The sequence below is a fragment of the Adiantum capillus-veneris genome, chromosome 14, assembly GCF_014529385.1.
Source record: "Adiantum capillus-veneris isolate H3 chromosome 14, ASM1452938v2, whole genome shotgun sequence".
NCBI lineage: Eukaryota > Viridiplantae > Streptophyta > Polypodiopsida > Polypodiales > Pteridaceae > Adiantum > Adiantum capillus-veneris.
Genome location: NC_140944.1, coordinates 154,835,123 through 154,853,033, shown reverse-complemented (window position 1 = coordinate 154,853,033; position 17,911 = coordinate 154,835,123).

The window sequence follows — 17,911 nt, the reverse complement described above, 5'->3', positions numbered from 1 at the left end:
ATTATGGATAATGGCCACATCGCCAAGGGGGATTTGTCCTAGGTAATGCGCAAGGGAAGCTTGAGGTCCAAAGCCCGTCCGCTTGCCACCCATCCTTGCAGCAAAATCATCAACCTCCACGACATCCTGTCATAAACCGATGAAGGTTGAGAAAAAAGACAATGAAGGATAAAATAGTAACATGAAATTTAGGATACAGTTTACCTCCTGCTCCTTGTCGTCCTCCTCCCTGTTGCCCTTTGCATCCAAGTCAATGCTCCCATGCACCACAGATACGACCTTTGGATCATCAGATGGGAGGTTACATAATGGCATAGGCATCCTAACAGCCTCAACCTTGGCTTGCGTGGCTTGGAATTCTTCATTAGCCACGTGCAGCTGCTCTGCTGCCAGGACCTCCGCACATACAACTGCAATCGTGTCAGCAACAGAGTCCCCATCTGGCAAGAGCTTGCTTTCTAGGGCATTTGGCGTATTGTCTAAGGGACATTTGGTGTTGTTGCATAGCACGCTCAAGCATTCATCCATGCGCAGGCCAAATGCTTTCTCCAAATCATGCAGGAATACATACTCCTCCCCATCCACTAACACTGAGGAGAAGCGGCTGATTTCTACCTCTGGGATAGCCACATCCGTCAGTGGTAGTGGCACTGGAGTGTCACTAGGGCCAACCGCAACTATGGATTTCTCAACCACTTCCTCAAGACCCCTAGGGTACTCGAGCCGGTGTGCCTTTCCTTCCACTACAGGGTTCATGGGGATAACCTGCTGCTCCTTGGTGTCCTTGATAAAGGACCCAACCTGAAGGTGTGGTAAGCGAAGCTCCTCCAAATCAGGTTCCTCGCTCACCAAGAAGATAAATGTTGCAAGCCGAGAAAGATACTCCACCCCCAACTTCCGCTTCTTGAGCGCTGCCACCCCTGGGGCTTGCTCGTCCAAGTAATGGCCTGCATAGGTTGCAATTTCTTGGAATCGTTGCAACCGCTTGGAGAATGGGCGATCACCTTTGTGTATATAGCGCAAAAGACCGCAAGGCACCCAGATCCCTACATGTGGGGGGATAGATACGGAATATTTTATGATGTGCTCCTCCATGAGCGCAAAAATCTCGGCAAATGCATCCATGTGAAGGGAAACTGTGGCATCAAGGTCAGGGAGACGAGTAAAAAAGGTGTGGAGGTCCGACTTCCCTTTGTATTTGGTGTCCTCGAGGAAGAGGATGAAGCGTAACAAAGGGGTGGATGTGGCTGCAAATGCAGAGGCTGTGGAAGCATCCATGTTTAGCATGGGGTGTAGACAGAGAGTGGAGGAGCTCAAGAGTTGCAAAAGTGAAAATAGTGAATGAGTTAGGTGGCCCCCCTTTTATAATGGACCCTTTTTTTAAGACATTAAAAAAAAGGCACTTTCACCAAAAAATGATTTCTCATCCCAATGCAAAAAATTATATTCAAAGGCATGATTTGCCGAAGCAAATCATGTTGATTACAGCGGGGATCAGTTTGAAAATTGCAAGAGTTACAAAGTTATAAGATCGATAGCATAGTTCCATCCATCCCCCAGTCCTCCTCGACCTTCAATTTGTCTTCCATTCTCTTCCCAATCTGCGGACATTCATTACAATAAGCATCCAATGATCGACAAACCATGATGTATTGAAAATGTGATGGAAGGATTCTCACCTTGTGACCTTGTAAACGAAATTGTGCTTGTTGAAGGGCCTCAAAACCCATAATAACCAAATGTTCTCGAACATTACTGAGAGTCCAATGCTTGTTCACTTGGACTGCCTCCAAAGCATCGTTGGGCATCTTCAGTGCAATGTCAAAGCTTGCAATAGCGCCGTCTACACTCTGTAAGGGAGTCCACATTCCAAGCTTGCACATCCAACGATCATAGTGAAATCGTATGTACAAGGAGGTGCGGGATTTCAAATAGCGCATTCCAATACCTAAAGCTCCAACCTTACAACGGTACCGGTCCCCGTTGTGCATGCCCTCCACAAAACCCCAGTCCTCTTCTAAAAGCCTTCCTAATTCCTCGTAATGCGCATCTTTACATACAAGCATTGTGGTACTCTCCACAAATCCAAACTCTTTAAAAATGTGCACAAAACAATGAATAGGAAAACACCAACTCAAGCCCACAGACCTAGAAGCTTTAGAGTATTTCAAAGAGTTTTGGACATCCATTATCATCTTTTTCTTGAAAGATGCTACCGACCACAAATCTGGCACCGGCCACTCCATACTTAATAAGGAAGTTACTTTGATGGGTTCAAGCGTTCCAAACGCTTGTGTAGAAGTAGGGACAATATAGGAGTGAGAATAGAAGAAAATCCTTCTTTGAACCAGTTTGGTTGGGCAAAGATGTGGGAACATTATTGCTCCAATATCCGCATGTATAGCATTGAATGTGCCAGAGAGACTATGTAGTGGCTGCTCCTCTACCAACATGGATGGTCATAACAAAGATGTACCAAAAAGAATACATCTTGTCACTTTCCATGAAAGTAACTTGCTGACATAACTTATGAGCCAAGTTTAAGTCCTTCACCTGTTTCCGATTTTCATCATCTGAAAATAACACCACCCTAGTGAGTGTTTAAGGTGTAGAACCTGAGTTATACATGAAGAGACTACACCTAGTCGCAAACATGCTTTAACTTATAGTAAGCAAACTCTACGTAGAGCAATAAATGCTTACTGATTGGATCACTTGGTACTAACATACGCACTTGCATATCCTTTAGCAAAAGATTACACTTTGTAATCTACATATCCCCTTGAATAACTGACAATATTGAGGTGTGTTTCCCCCACGGTTTACAGACAGTCTTTCCAGATGGCCTGTAAACGGGGATCACAATATCATACCACATTGCTGAGGAATGAACAATTGGCTGAATAACCGTCGTGTGCAACTTTGAGGGGTCCACAAGCATCCAAACCGAGCCATGACCTCTATTGGTGATTGGTAGACCGAAAAGTAAACTCATTGAGATACTGCACATAGAGTGCAAAATACTTCATAAGCAACAACTTGATGAATACGCTGATAGCCGTTTTTCGGCTCTCCATAATTGCCATAGTAAGCTACCTCACCCTACCAAAATCACCCAAACACTATGGCTATCCCTACCATTTCACTGTAAATAGGCGTGTGTGAATTAGGGGACTTTTTCCTTATCTTCTTAAAAAACCCTCAGCTAGCTAGTCACTGGGCTAGGTGAGCCAAAAAAAATAAAAAAAAATAAAAAAATAAAAGTATATTATGGTCTCTTTGTGTGTAAATATTTCATTGTATATATGGCCTAAATATAGGGATTTTTTATAATTATTTTGGTATTTTATTTAAATATTTCTACTTAGGTGTGTGTTTTATTAAACCTATGTACACCTTCTTTCATCCTCTTACACCATAATTATATATTTTTTGCCAATATGTACATACTCTAACCTTATATTTTTCCTTTATACAAATCACTCCCACATTTTCACCCTCACCCTCGTGAAAACAAAAAATTAATTTCTACTCATTGGTCACGTTTATTATATTATTTACTTGCATACCTTTTCCTCTTTCACCCAAAATAATTCAAAGAGGTACCATATCATATGATTCCAATATCTTTCCATATCCATAACTCCTCCATATTTTTATTATTATTTTTACTCATTATTCTAACACCATGTGCTCATTGAGCTAAAGTCCATGAATAGTCCATACACTAGTCCCACCATGTATATATTTCTTTATTCACCAATAATCCTCCTCCATGCATGTGTCAAGGGTAACTTGGATGCTTTGTATTATGATATGACAAAGGAGGGGCTCACTCTTGGATGCATTGTACAAATTCAACAAAGGAGGGAGCCACTGAAGACTTTTTGTGAAGAAAAAACAGGTCTTTTGGTGGGATTTTTAATATCCATCTTCACTCCGAATTTGGAGCAGTGGTCAAAAGAGAAAATGTATCCCACGCTTTGAGTAATCACCTCAAATTGTTTCATGATTTTTGGAGCTACCAGCGGTGAGCTATGATTTTTTGAGTGGACCCCAGTCTGCCCACTTTTCTCACAAGTAGCCCTTAGTCTTCTCTCACCCTTCCACACACCTACTCACTCTTACACATCCCTCCCTCTCCTTCCCTCACTCAAACCTGCAATTTCCATGGCTTCTCCCACCCTCTTCACCATTACCCTTCTCTCTCATCCCTATAGTTCTTTTATGAACCTCTACATACATACACCCTCTCCATGTCTCTCTCTATTGCTTCTATGTTACAATTTCATTTACCTCTCCTAAAATATCTAAAATTCAGCATCTTAACCATGATAACTTCTGCAAATTGAGGATTTTTCATCAACAAATCCTCTTTTCATCGTGGTGGTCAACCGTGGCGGCGGCGTAAAGAAGCGAAGAAGAAGAAGAAGACCAGCGGTCATTTTTTCCACAATCTATACAAGGGTGAGTTCAAGCTTCTTCAAAGATTCACCATCTCAATGATTCTCTTTTAATTCACCCCTCTTCCTTCATCAAATCAACTCACTCTACCCATTGTAAATGTAACATTAACTTTCTAGTGATTACTAACAACTAACATACTAACACAAAATAGCATTGACCTAACCATAAAAGACACCTCACCTCAAGACATGTATAGTAACTCTCTCTCTCTCTCTCTCTCTCTCTCTCTCTCTCTCTCTCCCCCTTCCTTAAAACTTACTTTCACCTTATCTACCATCAATAATGCTCTCTTTTGAGCCCACACCCATGACTCAAGCAGACAAAGAAGGCCCGCAATGTTTTGATATTCAAAAAAATCATAATCCTGATTTGTTAGCTTGTAAATTAGGATTTCCAATAATCTTTATGAGGGGTTTCCAACCTATAAATAGACCCCGCTCCTTCTTGTAAAACAACCTCCAATATCTCACATAGCACCCCAACACTCTATGCGTGAGGAGAGACTTAGGTGTAGCAACCACTTGTGAGCTTCACTCTTGGTGTGAGAGAAGCCTTCAAGCTACACATTGCAAGTGAGAGAGCGTGAGTTCCACAAATCTCAAAACCACTATTGTACATGCTCCTTCATCATCAATAAATCGAGGTTTGGTGCATCAAAGGCGTAATTCGACGTTCAAATCTTCGTCCTTCCATTTGTGTAATACGGTTTGGTGAATTCAAGGTGACTTGTGTATTTTGAGTTTTTATCGGTTGATCTTGATTTAAGAAAGTGTTTTAGTGTGTTTTTCATTGCCAGTTTTGTGTCCATGGTAAGAGGGTATTGTGGTGAGAGGTCTCCCACACCCTAAGACAGTGTGTGTGTGTGTTTTGGCAATGATTAGCAATCACTAAGCATTGAGTGAGTTTTGTACAAGTTCTACGATAGCATCATAACGAACCATCTCCATTTGCAAGTCACAAATAAGGTATTACGCAAGATCCTTTCCTCTCTCTCTTCCCTTTGCTCTAGCTCTCTCTGCTCCATTTCATGTGTGTCTTGGTGTGAGGTTGCTTGTGTGTGTTGTGTGGTGCATCTTCTTGGTTGTGCCAAAATCTCTCTTGCGTCCTAGTTCGCATACCATAACTAGGTGGTGCCCCTATCTTGTTTGGGTTTGGCTGTGGGTTTGTTGTTGTGTTGTGCTTGTGGTTGCCCCAGCCCCAATTGAGCAGCACGGGAGCCTTGAGGGGTGTTTAGAGGTCGCCTCTCTTGTTGCCCGCCCCGGACCGCCCCAATTTTGGTGGCCCCACGGAGGAACTGACTTTGTGCTTATTGTTGTTGTATTGCATGAATGCTTGAATTTTAGCATAATCAAGTAGATTATATGAATCATGAAAACTTGTATGACCGAGTTTAATTTCAAGGAAACAAAAATTGATCTAGAATATGGTTTGGATTAGCATAACATAAGAAAGGAAAAAAGCATTTTCACATAAGAATCTAAAATTCATGTTGAAAGACCTTTCAAAACTTTGTGTAGTTAGTTGATGTCATGAGAAAAAATGATTGTTTGGAACTAATCTTTGCGTGGTTCTAGCATTGAGAGACTATGACACGCTATACCTTTGAGGATATCCCAATCTTCTTCGGGAATCTAGAAGAAGATGTTGATGATTTTCTTGTTGATTTTAGAATGGTTTGTCGTATCCTTGGTAAAAGGGATGACATTGAAAAAGGGGATTTTCTATTGCTATGCCTTAGAGGCAACGCTGAGCAATGGTTTTGGAGTATGTCTTCTCAGATTGAATATGGGTATACCCAAATTTCCAAAGCTTTGAAGGCCAGATTCTCTAAAGTTCCAACAACGGAGAAAGCATGGGCTTCACTACGGAGACTTCAACAACATGGTGAAGACTACTATGCTTATGAGGATATTTTTTCTCGTCAATGGGAAGGATGTGGATTTAGTTCTACATTTCCAGATTATGTAAAAATGGATCAATTTATTTCGGGTTTGTCTCCTTTCCTAAAGACTAAGGTTACTTGTAGTGGACCCTCTACCTTTGAAGAAGCGGTCACTATTGCCCGAAGGAAGTTTCACAAGTACTTCTACATCAAAAATGGTTTCCATCATGCTGGAAGAACCAACCATCATGAAAGTGTTTCTATCAAGGAGTCATCTCCTTTGCCATACTTGTCTCCTTCTACTCCGACAAATGTTGAAGAAGTTACTTACATACCAACTGATTATTCAAGTGCTAAAGTGTGTGGCCAAGATTCAAATGTGGAATCTCTCTCTTCTACCTTTATCACAAGTATGCAAAAATCGACACAAGATATCTCAAATGGCGTTGATGATTCAATAATGGATACATCCAACCTTTTGGCGGAGGATCAATTTCTAGTCCGAGCAGACGAAGCTTTTGTGCAACATGAATCTATGGAGAATGAAGAACTTGAAGGTAACCTTGATCTTATGGAATGTTCTGAGAGTGTATCTTGTCTAAAAGAAGAGAGTGAAGAAGAAGATGAAATCATAGGTGGAGAGATCATAGACCACATTGATCATAAAAAGATGATTGTGTACATGGAATGCCAACTCCAAAACAAAGTAGAAGAGTGTGAGTTGAATCCAGGTGAGGATAATCTTGAAGAAGTGTTTGAGGATGTTGAAAAGCCTTGGTATGACCCATGTATGTTAAGCATAGAGGAACCTATCATGCAAGAAGCCAAATGTTTCACAAAATCAAACAGTATTCCATCAACCTTTGAGGTGGTACAATGTGAGGAGTTACAACCTTGCCAAAGGGGGGGCTTAGAAAGGGATGAAGAACATGGGAGAGTAGTAAAAAATAAAATCATAAAAGGAAACTATCAGAAGGGTATCATTCTCTCCGATGGTGTTTTAGTGGGTGGCTCTTCATTCATGGGACAATCTCTTAGCAAGAAAATCCAAGCTTTTGAAGCCCCAATCATCTTCACATTGGGTTTCACCTCTTTAAGGTCAACTTCTCCCTCTCTTCACATATAACTTTCATCGGGGACACCATACCTTCTTAAGTGGAAGAGGACATAAATACTTGGTGATAAACGGATGTTTCCAAATCTTCTTCACTTGGTTCTTTGTTGTATGGAGGTCGCACATTGTGATGCTTCTAGTATTCATCATAGATGAAAAACTTGTTGATTGCTACATGTGGATATTTCATCAATCAATACCAAAATCTATTCTCTTCCAACGTGTTGGAAGCAATAGAAACCTTCATCTATTATCTACTTATGTGGTAAACTATCTGCAATATCTTTCAATAGCAGCTGGAAGCATGGATCAAGATTTCCTAAATCATAAAGGTCATAGAATTTTTTACTTGATGAGCCTACCCAGGTTGAATGAAATTTATGAGCTACAGTTCAGGAATTCGCTCATACAAGCTCTTGAAGATCGTAGCAGATACATCAACTTTACACAGGAGGAAGAGCAACCAATCTTTTATATCACATTCATAGTGATAGATGCAATGATGGACAACAATAAAATCTACAAGTTTCTTCAACCAAAATCAGTAAGTGATTCCATACCATACATCTGGCTTTGGGAAAGATATTTCAAGATCTTTGATCCTGGGGGGTGCTTATGGAAACTTTCTCAATGGAGGAGGTTTACTCCGTCACTTCATTTCATCTTGCTATTGGCTCGGAGAACCTTCCATATCACACAAGGTTTTTTAATCATACAACAAAGGTTCTTCAAAGATAAGAGCAGACAAAGACAGACATTACATAATATACATGTTGTATGATCAGATAAATGGTACATGAATGTACCATTATCTAAGAGGGGGGCTAATGATAGCCGTTTTTCGGCTCTCCATAATTGCCATAGTAAGCTACCTCACCCTACCAAAATCACCCAAACACTATGGCTATCCCTACCATTTCACTGTAAATAGGCGTGTGTGAATTAGGGGACTTTTTCCATATCTTCTTAAAAAACCCTCAGCTAGCTAGTCACTGGGCTAGGTGAGCCAAAAAAAATAAAAAAAAATAAAAAATAAAAGTATATTATGGCCTCTTTGTGTGTAAATATTTCATTGTATATATGGCCTAAATATAGGGATTTTTTATAATTATTTTGGTATTTTATTTAAATATTTCTACTTAGGTGTGTGTTTTATTAAACCTATGTACACCTTCTTTCATCCTCTTACACCATAATTATATATTTTTTGCCAATATGTACATACTCTAACCTTATATTTTTCCTTTATACAAATCACTCCCACATTTTCACCCTCACCCTCGTGAAAACAAAAAATTAATTTCTACTCATTGGTCACGTTTATTATATTATTTACTTGCATACCTTTTCCTCTTTCACCCAAAATAATTCAAAGAGGTACCATATCATATGATTCCAATATCTTTCCATATCCATAACTCCTCCATATTTTTATTATTATTTTTACTCATTATTCTAACACCATGTGCTCATTGAGCTAAAGTCCATGAATAGTCCATACACTAGTCCCACCATTTATATATTTCTTTATTCACCAATAATCCTCCTCCATGCATGTGTCAAGGGCAACTTGGATGCTTTGTATTATGATATGACAAAGGAGGGGCTCACTCTTGGATGCATTGTACAAATTCAACAAAGGAGGGAGCCACTGAAGACTTTTTGTGAAGAAAAAACAGGTCTTTTGGTGGGATTTTTAATATCCATCTTCACTCCGAATTTGGAGCGGTGGTCAAAAGAGAAAATGTATCCCACGCTTTGAGTAATCACCTCAAATTTTTTCATGATTTTTGGAGCTACCAGCGGTGAGCTATGATTTTTTGAGTGGACCCCAGTCTGCCCACTTTTCTCACAAGTAGCCCTTAGTCTTCTCTCACCCTTCCACACACCTACTCACTCTTACACATCCCTCCCTCTCCTTCCCTCACTCAAACCTGCAATTTCCATGGCTTCTCCCACCCTCTTCACCATTACCCTTCTCTCTCATCCCTATAGTTCTTTTATGAACCTCTACATACATACACCCTCTCCATGTCTCTCTCTATTGCTTCTATGTTACAATTTCATTTACCTCTCCTAAAATATCTAAAATTCAGCATCTTAACCATGATAACTTCTGCAAATTGAGGATTTTTCATCAACAAATCCTCTTTTCATCGTGGTGGTCAACCGTGGCGGCGGCGTAAAGAAGCGAAGAAGAAGAAGAAGACCAGCGGTCATTTTTTCCACAATCTATACAAGGGTGAGTTCAAGCTTCTTCAAAGATTCACCATCTCAATGATTCTCTTTTAATTCACCCCTCTTCCTTCATCAAATCAACTCACTCTACCCATTGTAAATGTAACATTAACTTTCTAGTGATTACTAACAACTAACATACTAACACAAAATAGCATTGACCTAACCATAAAAGACACCTCACCTCAAGACATGTATAGTAACTCTCTCTCTCTCTCTCTCTCTCTCTCTCTCTCTCTCTCTCTCTCCCCCTTCCTTAAAACTTACTTTCACCTTATCTACCATCAATAATGCTCTCTTTTGAGCCCACACCCATGACTCAAGCAGACAAAGAAGGCCCGCAATGTTTTGATATTCAAAAAAATCATAATCCTGATTTGTTAGCTTGTAAATTAGGATTTCCAATAATCTTTATGAGGGGTTTCCAACCTATAAATAGACCCCGCTCCTTCTTGTAAAACAACCTCCAATATCTCACATAGCACCCCAACACTCTATGCGTGAGGAGAGACTTAGGTGTAGCAACCACTTGTGAGCTTCACTCTTGGTGTGAGAGAAGCCTTCAAGCTACACATTGCAAGTGAGAGAGCGTGAGTTCCACAAATCTCAAAACCACTATTGTACATGCTCCTTCATCATCAATAAATCGAGGTTTGGTGCATCAAAGGCGTGATTCGACGTTCAAATCTTCGTCCTTCCATTTGTGTAATACGGTTTGGTGAATTCAAGGTGACTTGTGTATTTTGAGTTTTTATCGGTTGATCTTGATTTAAGAAAGTGTTTTAGTGTGTTTTTCATTGCCAGTTTTGTGTCCATTGTAAGAGGGTATTGTGGTGAGAGGTCTCCCACACCCTAAGACAGTGTGTGTGTGTGTTTTGGCAATGATTAGCAATCACTAAGCATTGAGTGAGTTTTGTACAAGTTCTACGATAGCATCATAACGAACCATCTCCATTTGCAAGTCACAAATAAGGTATTACGCAAGATCCTTTCCTCTCTCTCTTCCCTTTGCTCTAGCTCTCTCTGCTCCATTTCATGTGTGTCTTGGTGTGAGGTTGCTTGTGTGTGTTGTGTGGTGCATCTTCTTGGTTGTGCCAAAATCTCTCTTGCGTCCTAGTTCGCATACCATAACTAGGTGGTGCCCCTATCTTGTTTGGGTTTGGCTGTGGGTTTGTTGTTGTGTTGTGCTTGTGGTTGCCCCAGCCCCAATTGAGCAGCACGGGAGCCTTGAGGGGTGTTTAGAGGTCGCCTCTCTTGTTGCCCGCCCCGGACCGCCCCAATTTTGGTGCCCCCACGGAGGAACTGACTTTGTGCTTATTGTTGTTGTATTGCATGAATGCTTGAATTTTAGCATAATCAAGTAGATTATATGAATCATGAAAACTTGTATGACCGAGTTTAATTTCAAGGAAACAAAAATTGATCTAGAATATGGTTTGGATTAGCATAACATAAGAAAGGAAAAAAGCATTTTCACATAAGAATCTAAAATTCATGTTGAAAGACCTTTCAAAACTTTGTGTAGTTAGTTGATGTCATGAGAAAAAATGATTGTTTGGAACTAATCTTTGCGTGGTTCTAGCATTGAGAGACTATGACACGCTATACCTTTGAGGATATCCCAATCTTCTTCGGGAATCTAGAAGAAGATGTTGATGATTTTCTTGTTGATTTTAGAATGGTTTGTCGTATCCTTGGTAAAAGGGATGACATTGAAAAAGGGGATTTTCTATTGCTATGCCTTAGAGGCAACGTTGAGCAATGGTTTTGGAGTATGTCTTCTCAGATTGAATATGGGTATACCCAAATTTCCAAAGCTTTGAAGGCCAGATTCTCTAAAGTTCCAACAACGGAGAAAGCATGGGCTTCACTACGGAGACTTCAACAACATGGTGAAGACTACTATGCTTATGAGGATATTTTTTCTCGTCAATGGGAAGGATGTGGATTTAGTTCTACATTTCCAGATTATGTAAAAATGGATCAATTTATTTCGGGTTTGTCTCCTTTCCTAAAGACTAAGGTTACTTGTAGTGGACCCTCTACCTTTGAAGAAGCGGTCACTATTGCCCGAAGGAAGTTTCACAAGTACTTCTACATCAAAAATGGTTTCCATCATGCTGGAAGAACCAACCATCATGAAAGTGTTTCTATCAAGGAGTCATCTCCTTTGCCATACTTGTCTCCTTCTACTCCGACAAATGTTGAAGAAGTTACTTACATACCAACTGATTATTCAAGTGCTAAAGTGTGTGGCCAAGATTCAAATGTGGAATCTCTCTCTTCTACCTTTATCACAAGTATGCAAAAATCGACACAAGATATCTCAAATGGCGTTGATGATTCAATAATGGATACATCCAACCTTTTGGCGGAGGATCAATTTCTAGTCCGAGCAGACGAAGCTTTTGTGCAACATGAATCTATGGAGAATGAAGAACTTGAAGGTAACCTTGATCTTATGGAATGTTCTGAGAGTGTATCTTGTCTAAAAGAAGAGAGTGAAGAAGAAGATGAAATCATAGGTGGAGAGATCATAGACCACATTGATCATAAAAAGATGATTGTGTACATGGAATGCCAACTCCAAAACAAAGTAGAAGAGTGTGAGTTGAATCCAGGTGAGGATAATCTTGAAGAAGTGTTTGAGGATGTTGAAAAGCCTTGGTATGACCCATGTATGTTAAGCATAGAGGAACCTATCATGCAAGAAGCCAAATGTTTCACAAAATCAAACAGTATTCCATCAACCTTTGAGGTGGTACAATGTGAGGAGTTACAACCTTGCCAAAGGGGGGGCTTAGAAAGGGATGAAGAACATGGGAGAGTAGTAAAAAATAAAATCATAAAAGGAAACTATCAGAAGGGTATCATTCTCTCCGATGGTGTTTTAGTGGGTGGCTCTTCATTCATGGGACAATCTCTTAGCAAGAAAATCCAAGCTTTTGAAGCCCCAATCATCTTCACATTGGGTTTCACCTCTTTAAGGTCAACTTCTCCTCTCTTCACATATAACTTTCATCGGGGACACCATACCTTCTTAAGTGGAAGAGGACATAAATACTTGGTGATAAACGGATGTTTCCAAATCTTCTTCACTTGGTTCTTTGTTGTATGGAGGTCGCACATTGTGATGCTTCTGGTATTCATCATAGATGAAAAACTTGTTGATTGCTACATGTGGATATTTCATCAATCAATACCAAAATCTATTCTCTTCCAACGTGTTGGAAGCAATAGAAACCTTCATCTATTATCTACTTATGTGGTAAACTATCTGCAATATCTTTCAATAGCAGCTGGAAGCATGGATCAAGATTTCCTAAATCATAAAGGTCATAGAATTTTTTACTTGATGAGCCTACCCAGGTTGAATGAAATTTATGAGCTACAGTTCAGGAATTCGCTCATACAAGCTCTTGAAGATCGTAGCAGATACATCAACTTTACACAGGAGGAAGAGCAACCAATCTTTTATATCACATTCATAGTGATAGATGCAATGATGGACAACAATAAAATCTACAAGTTTCTTCAACCAAAATCAGTAAGTGATTCCATACCATACATCTGGCTTTGGGAAAGATATTTCAAGATCTTTGATCCTGGGGGGTGCTTATGGAAACTTTCTCAATGGAGGAGGTTTACTCCGTCACTTCATTTCATCTTGCTATTGGCTCGGAGAACCTTCCATATCACACAAGGTTTTTTAATCATACAACAAAGGTTCTTCAAAGATAAGAGCAGACAAAGACAGACATTACATAATATACATGTTGTATGATCAGATAAATGGTACATGAATGTACCATTATCTAAGAGGGGGGCTAATGATAGCCGTTTTTCGGCTCTCCATAATTGCCATAGTAAGCTACCTCACCCTACCAAAATCACCCAAACACTATGGCTATCCCTACCATTTCACTGTAAATAGGCGTGTGTGAATTAGGGGACTTTTTCCATATCTTCTTAAAAAACCCTCAGCTAGCTAGTCACTGGGCTAGGTGAGCCAAAAAAAATAAAAAAAAAAAAAAAATAAAAGTATATTATGGCCTCTTTGTGTGTAAATATTTCATTGTATATATGGCCTAAATATAGGGATTTTTTATAATTATTTTGGTATTTTATTTAAATATTTCTACTTAGGTGTGTGTTTTATTAAACCTATGTACACCTTCTTTCATCCTCTTACACCATAATTATATATTTTTTGCCAATATGTACATACTCTAACCTTATATTTTTCCTTTATACAAATCACTCCCACATTTTCACCCTCACCCTCGTGAAAACAAAAAATTAATTTCTACTCATTGGTCACGTTTATTATATTATTTACTTGCATACCTTTTCCTCTTTCACCCAAAATAATTCAAAGAGGTACCATATCATATGATTCCAATATCTTTCCATATCCATAACTCCTCCATATTTTTATTATTATTTTTACTCATTATTCTAACACCATGTGCTCATTGAGCTAAAGTCCATGAATAGTCCATACACTAGTCCCACCATGTATATATTTCTTTATTCACCAATAATCCTCCTCCATGCATGTGTCAAGGGCAACTTGGATGCTTTGTATTATGATATAACAAAGGAGGGGCTCACTCTTGGATGCATTGTACAAATTCAACAAAGGAGGGAGCCACTGAAGACTTTTTGTGAAGAAAAAACAGGTCTTTTGGTGGGATTTTTAATATCCATCTTCACTCCGAATTTGGAGCGGTGGTCAAAAGAGAAAATGTATCCCACGCTTTGAGTAATCACCTCAAATGTTTTCATGATTTTTGGAGCTACCAGCGGTGAGCTATGATTTTTTGAGTGGACCCCAGTCTGCCCACTTTTCTCACAAGTAGCCCTTAGTCTTCTCTCACCCTTCCACACACCTACTCACTCTTACACATCCCTCCCTCTCCTTCCCTCACTCAAACCTGCAATTTCCATGGCTTCTCCCACCCTCTTCACCATTACCCTTCTCTGTCATCCCTATAGTTCTTTTATGAACCTCTACATACATACACCCTCTCCATGTCTCTCTCTATTGCTTCTATGTTACAATTTCATTTACCTCTCCTAAAATATCTAAAATTCAGCATCTTAACCATGATAACTTCTGCAAATTGAGGATTTTTCATCAACAAATCCTCTTTTCATCGTGGTGGTCAACCGTGGCGGCGGCGTAAAGAAGCGAAGAAGAAGAAGAAGACCAGCGGTCATTTTTTCCACAATCTATACAAGGGTGAGTTCAAGCTTCTTCAAAGATTCACCATCTCAATGATTCTCTTTTAATTCACCCCTCTTCCTTCATCAAATCAACTCACTCTACCCATTGTAAATGTAACATTAACTTTCTAGTGATTACTAACAACTAACATATTAACACAAAATAGCATTGACCTAACCATAAAAGACACCTCACCTCAAGACATGTATAGTAACTCTCTCTCTCTCTCTCTCTCTCTCTCTCTCTCTCTCTCTCTCTCCCCCTTCCTTAAAACTTACTTTCACCTTATCTACCATCAATAATGCTCTCTTTTGAGCCCACACCCATGACTCAAGCAGACAAAGAAGGCCCGCAATGTTTTGATATTCAAAAAAATCATAATCCTGATTTGTTAGCTTGTAAATTAGGATTTCCAATAATCTTTATGAGGGGTTTCCAACCTATAAATAGACCCCGCTCCTTCTTGTAAAACAACCTCCAATATCTCACATAGCACCCCAACACTCTATGCGTGAGGAGAGACTTAGGTGTAGCAACCACTTGTGAGCTTCACTCTTGGTGTGAGAGAAGCCTTCAAGCTACACATTGCAAGTGAGAGAGCGTGAGTTCCACAAATCTCAAAACCACTATTGTACATGCTCCTTCATCATCAATAAATCGAGGTTTGGTGCATCAAAGGCGTGATTCGACGTTCAAATCTTCGTCCTTCCATTTGTGTAATACGGTTTGGTGAATTCAAGGTGACTTGTGTATTTTGAGTTTTTATCGGTTGATCTTGATTTAAGAAAGTGTTTTAGTGTGTTTTTCATTGCCAGTTTTGTGTCCATTGTAAGAGGGTATTGTGGTGAGAGGTCTCCCACACCCTAAGACAGTGTGTGTGTGTGTTTTGGCAATGATTAGCAATCACTAAGCATTGAGTGAGTTTTGTACAAGTTCTACGATAGCATCATAACGAACCATCTCCATTTGCAAGTCACAAATAAGGTATTACGCAAGATCCTTTCCTCTCTCTCTTCCCTTTGCTCTAGCTCTCTCTGCTCCATTTCATGTGTGTCTTGGTGTGAGGTTGCTTGTGTGTGTTGTGTGGTGCATCTTCTTGGTTGTGCCAAAATCTCTCTTGCGTCCTAGTTCGCATACCATAACTAGGTGGTGCCCCTATCTTGTTTGGGTTTGGCTGTGGGTTTGTTGTTGTGTTGTGCTTGTGGTTGCCCCAGCCCCAATTGAGCAGCACGGGAGCCTTGAGGGGTGTTTAGAGGTCGCCTCTCTTGTTGCCCGCCCCGGACCGCCCCAATTTTGGTGCCCCCACGGAGGAACTGACTTTGTGCTTATTGTTGTTGTATTGCATGAATGCTTGAATTTTAGCATAATCAAGTAGATTATATGAATCATGAAAACTTGTATGACCGAGTTTAATTTCAAGGAAACAAAAATTGATCTAGAATATGGTTTGGATTAGCATAACATAAGAAAGGAAAAAAGCATTTTCACATAAGAATCTAAAATTCATGTTGAAAGACCTTTCAAAACTTTGTGTAGTTAGTTGATGTCATGAGAAAAAATGATTGTTTGGAACTAATCTTTGCGTGGTTCTAGCATTGAGAGACTATGACACGCTATACCTTTGAGGATATCCCAATCTTCTTCGGGAATCTAGAAGAAGATGTTGATGATTTTCTTGTTGATTTTAGAATGGTTTGTCGTATCCTTGGTAAAAGGGATGACATTGAAAAAGGGGATTTTCTATTGCTATGCCTTAGAGGCAACGTTGAGCAATGGTTTTGGAGTATGTCTTCTCAGATTGAATATGGGTATACCCAAATTTCCAAAGCTTTGAAGGCCAGATTCTCTAAAGTTCCAACAACGGAGAAAGCATGGGCTTCACTACGGAGACTTCAACAACATGGTGAAGACTACTATGCTTATGAGGATATTTTTTCTCGTCAATGGGAAGGATGTGGATTTAGTTCTACATTTCCAGATTATGTAAAAATGGATCAATTTATTTCGGGTTTGTCTCCTTTCCTAAAGACTAAGGTTACTTGTAGTGGACCCTCTACCTTTGAAGAAGCGGTCACTATTGCCCGAAGGAAGTTTCACAAGTACTTCTACATCAAAAATGGTTTCCATCATGCTGGAAGAACCAACCATCATGAAAGTGTTTCTATCAAGGAGTCATCTCCTTTGCCATACTTGTCTCCTTCTACTCCGACAAATGTTGAAGAAGTTACTTACATACCAACTGATTATTCAAGTGCTAAAGTGTGTGGCCAAGATTCAAATGTGGAATCTCTCTCTTCTACCTTTATCACAAGTATGCAAAAATCGACACAAGATATCTCAAATGGCGTTGATGATTCAATAATGGATACATCCAACCTTTTGGCGGAGGATCAATTTCTAGTCCGAGCAGACGAAGCTTTTGTGCAACATGAATCTATGGAGAATGAAGAACTTGAAGGTAACCTTGATCTTATGGAATGTTCTGAGAGTGTATCTTGTCTAAAAGAAGAGAGTGAAGAAGAAGATGAAATCATAGGTGGAGAGATCATAGACCACATTGATCATAAAAAGATGATTGTGTACATGGAATGCCAACTCCAAAACAAAGTAGAAGAGTGTGAGTTGAATCCAGGTGAGGATAATCTTGAAGAAGTGTTTGAGGATGTTGAAAAGCCTTGGTATGACCCATGTATGTTAAGCATAGAGGAACCTATCATGCAAGAAGCCAAATGTTTCACAAAATCAAACAGTATTCCATCAACCTTTGAGGTGGTACAATGTGAGGAGTTACAACCTTGCCAAAGGGGGGGCTTAGAAAGGGATGAAGAACATGGGAGAGTAGTAAAAAATAAAATCATAAAAGGAAACTATCAGAAGGGTATCATTCTCTCCGATGGTGTTTTAGTGGGTGGCTCTTCATTCATGGGACAATCTCTTAGCAAGAAAATCCAAGCTTTTGAAGCCCCAATCATCTTCACAT